We start from the raw sequence: 4,566 nt of genomic DNA, 5'->3' as shown, positions 1-4,566 counted from the left end.
AAGGCAGGATACTCATATTTGAACTGCGCATCATGGCAGCAAGTTCTCTTTGGCAACCTTTAATTTTTCTGAGAACTCGAATCTTGCGGGAGATTAATTCTACTTGAACCGGAACTTTAAACCGGATTTGAAAGCTTCAAAACCTTGTGGGAGACAGATTGTCCTTGAGCCGGATGTTTGAACCGGTTTTGAGAAAAAGTTTTGTAAGAGACAACTTTACCTTGAGCCGGATGTTTGAACTGGATTTGAGAGCTTCAAAGCTTTGCGGAAGAGAGATGTCTCTTGAGCCGGATTTTGAACCGGAATCTTTATCTTGAGCTAGAAATTTTCTGACGGCCTTTTAAGTTTTCACCAATATGGCGGTAGCCTCCGGGACCGGGTTATTTTTCCCTTCAATGACCCGGAGTTCTTGAATTTATTGAAACCGGCTAATTTTGCCAAGTCATACCATTGTAGCCCCCGAGTCTCAAGACGACTCGAGGAGTTGGCTTGAGATTCTCCATATTTGACCATAGCAGAAGGTGTATATCATTGGCGTTGATAACGCGATGTGAATCCACAGAAGGTTGAAGTGACTGCGGTGGGTTATAAATGATCCCGTATGAGCCGTGTCAGCAATTCGGCCCATTGAACCATCTAGTGCAGACGGCGGCTGATAATATATGATAATTTGCCTCCAATTTGTTGGAAGAAAAACCGGGCTTCCCAAGTAGTGACTTGCTCATATTCAATAAACAGCTCATCCAGACAAGTGCGGCCCGGTGTGTTGATATAGACCAGGCCGCAAGAAACGGACGGTAAAGATGACCTCAGCATCAGAGGAGGCTCAGATAGGTGAACCGGCCGCGATGTTGTAAACTGGCACGGATAGGCAGGTCAACCACATCGTTTTGATGCAGTGAACAATTGTCCTGCATCAAAAAACATCGTAGGGCAGAGTAATTGTTTTTTGACAAAAGGAATATGTGCAAAAATTATATTTAGAAGGATATCACCTGATTCGTCCGGACAACAGATGAGTCGGCCGTGGCATTGTAAACCAGCGTGGACGGGAGAGTAGGCCACGGGGTCGGACAGGTAAGTCGCCCATAGTGTTGTAACCCGTCGCGGACGAGCGAGTTGTCCTCCATGTTGCAAGCTGGCGCGGACACATGAACCGGCCGCGAGGGCAGACGGGCGAGTCGTCCATGGCGTTGTGAGGTAGTGCGGACGGGCGAGTCAGCTGGTGTGTTTTTATGTAAACTGGACCGCGACACTCGTGCCCATGGAGCCACGTGACACAGCCGAACGTGCATCCGTGGTATAACACCACTCCTTTTTCCTTTAATAGTCATCCTGCATAAAAAATATTACAGGCCAAAATGATTGTTCTCTGACGAAAACAATACTAAGCTCATAAAATAAACTTAGATAGATATCACCTGATTTGTTCGAATGATAAATGATCCGTTCAAAATAGCAAAGGAGGCTCAGGTAGACCGACGACTCAAAATGGTACGGACAGCTCAACGCAGCAGAGGCGGCTCAAGGCAGCCCCGAGGGCTCTCGCACTTCCGAGTCAGTAGCTTATCCGTTTCCGGGTCATGGCCTCGGTCCCTCTTTTTTTTAGCTTGATATTTGCGAGCAGACCGATCATGGCTTTGGCAATTTGAGGAATAGTGAATCAGCCTAGTCTTTCACGTGAGACGAACCTTTTTTGCAATAATTGGCCTAGGAACTTGTGCCGACTGCATGCCCTTTTTTTTATTTGGTGGAAAAGCAGTTGACCACATCACTATCATCTTTGTTTTGTAGTATAGCTTCCTTTGGTAGTTGTAGCGGTCAGAGTAGCTTATCCGGCCTTCACATGACAAACAGAATACTAGTTGTCAATGATTAGAGAACTCAATCATGATATCAGCCGTGCACTAGAAGTATAGTACTAGTAGACCAAGTAGTAGGATCTTTGATCTTTACGTGGGACACAGTCCATCAAACTGGAATAGCAATGAATATTGCGGCCGCCTTTGGCCCGCGGCTGCGGTTAGGTAAAGGTGAATCACGCATGAAGTTTCTAGGTCAAACACGCGTGACACTATATGCAGTACACGAACGAAGCAGATCTGTCTAGTAGCCTTTGGGACTTGAGCGCTAGGTGCAGAGAAAAGATTCCAACAGCCGCCGAGTAAACCGACATGCCGACCGGATTGGCGCAATTGATGGAATCCCAGTCGGTCTCGGCGACGCGCCGCAACACTCCAAAAATTGATGGATTGGTCTGTCAACCTTGGCGATTTCCTAGCGGTTCAATGCAAATTGATCTGGCGACTTATCTAGTCATAGCGGCGCGTAACCCGCAACTCTCATCCTCTTGATCTAGAGTAAAGCTTCCTGCACCGGCTTTTCATGATTTGGCTGATTGCGAACTCCTTGATCCCTGATAAAAAAATCCCTCCAAGAACTTAACATCACCATGCGCAAGCCCCACGGTGGGCGCCAACTGTCGTGGAATTGTCACGGCAGATGTCCTTAGTGTCAGGACATAGTCGCGAGGCCAACGCATCTATGTGGTAGCTTGAGAGGGGTTGAGCGGAATTGAGAGACGCAACACAAGACAAGGGTTTAGACAGCTTCGGGCCCTGGGAAACATCATCCGGTAATAACCCTACATGCTGTTTGTGGCTAGGTCTCATTATGATCATGAGGGAGTCACCGGTAGGCCGGCTCTTTGTGTCTAGCCCTCAAGATTATTTTATGTCCCTCTTTGGGGAGCCCTGCCCCTCCTTATATATGTTGAAGGGGCGGGTTACATGTGGAGTCCTAGTAGGACTAGGACTAGTCAATCCTTTCTCACAAGTTGAATACAAGTCCGGGTCTTGCTTCCTCGTAAAGGAAATATTCGTCATCCCTTTCCTCTTAAGCTGGCCCACCAGAGTATAAGCCGGCCCACTGGGCCTTGGGCCTTGTCGTCCGTCTGATCCGCCCATCGGGTCTCCAGTGAGTCACAATGTCTCGGCGGGTTACATGTGAACCACCATGTCCAGGCGGATCGCCAGTGCGTCGCCAAGCTCCAGCCAGGTCTCTGGTGAGTCGCCAAGCCCGGGCGGGTCATGATTCCGGCCGGGTCATACCACGGGGTATATCCCCGACATTATCAGTAATAAAGATAGGTGAAGTAGCATAAGTAGGATCATATTTCGTTCTAGCATTCAGATATTTTTGTTTCAGCTTAGCTAATAGTTTCTTAAGATCACTCCTATCATTGCAAGCAAGAAAGTCTCTAGCAGTTTCTTCATCCATAACATACCATTCAGGAACAACATGCAATTCATATCTAGGGGGAGAATCTTCATCATCACTTTCATCAATATTATCAGTTTCAATAATTTCATTTTCTCTAGCCCTAGCAAGTTGTTCATCAAGAAATTCACCAAGTTGCACAGTAGTATCAAGCATAGAAGTAGTTTCATCATAAGTATCATGCATAGCAGAAGTGGCATCATCAATAACATGCGACATATCAGAATTAATAGCAGAAGCAGGTTTAGGTGTCGCAAGTTTACTCAAAACAGAAGGTGAATCAAGTGCAGAGCTAGACGGCAGTTCCTTACCTCCCCTCGTAGTTGAGGGAAAATCTTGGTTCTTTGATCTTTCAAGTTCTTCATAATGATAAGCAGGTATAAATCCCAAGTGACTCAAAGAATAGAGCTATGCTCCCCGACAACGGCGCCAGAAAATGTTCTTGATAACCCACAAGTATAGTGGATCGCAACAATTTTCGAGGGTAGGGTATTCAACCCAAATTTATTGATTCGACACAAGGGGAGCCAAAGAATATTCTCAAGTATTAGCAGCTGAGTTGTGAATTCAACCACACCTGGAAACTTAATATCTACATCAAGGTATTTAGTAGCAAAGTAATATGATAGTAGTGGTAACGGTGGCAAAAGGTAACGGTAGCAAAAGTAATTTTTTTTGGGTTTTCTAGTGATTGTAACAATAGCAACGGAAAAGTAAATAAGCGATGAACAATATATGGAAAGCTCGTAGGCATTGGATCGGTGATGGAGAATTATGCCAGATGCGATCGATCATGTAACAGTCATAACCTAGGGTGACACAGAACTAGCTCCAGTTCCTCAATGCAATGTAGGCATGTATTCCAAATATAGTCATACGTGCTTATGAAAAATAACTTGCATGACATCTTTTGTCCTACCCTCCCGTGGCAGCGGGGTCCTATTGGAAACTAAGGATATTGAGGCCTCTTTTTAATAGAGTACCGGACCAAAGCATTAACACATAGTGAATAAATGAACTCCTCAAACTACGGTCATCACCGGTAAGTATCCCGATTATTGTCACTTCGGGGTTAACAGATCATAACACATAATAGGTGACTATAGACTTGCAAGATAGGATCAAGAACTCTCCTATATTGATGAAAACATAATAGGTTCAGATCTGAAATCATGGCACTCAGGCCCTAGTGACAAGCATTAAGCATAGCAAAGTCATAGAAACATCAATCTCAGAACATAGTGGATACTAGGGATCAAACCCTAACAAAACTAACTCGATTACATG

Source organism: Triticum aestivum, chromosome 7A (genome assembly GCF_018294505.1).
Source record: "Triticum aestivum cultivar Chinese Spring chromosome 7A, IWGSC CS RefSeq v2.1, whole genome shotgun sequence".
In the NCBI taxonomy this organism is placed as follows: Eukaryota; Viridiplantae; Streptophyta; class Magnoliopsida; order Poales; family Poaceae; genus Triticum; species Triticum aestivum.
The sequence above is the reverse complement of the archived record's forward strand: the minus strand, read 5'-3'. Positions refer to the sequence as shown.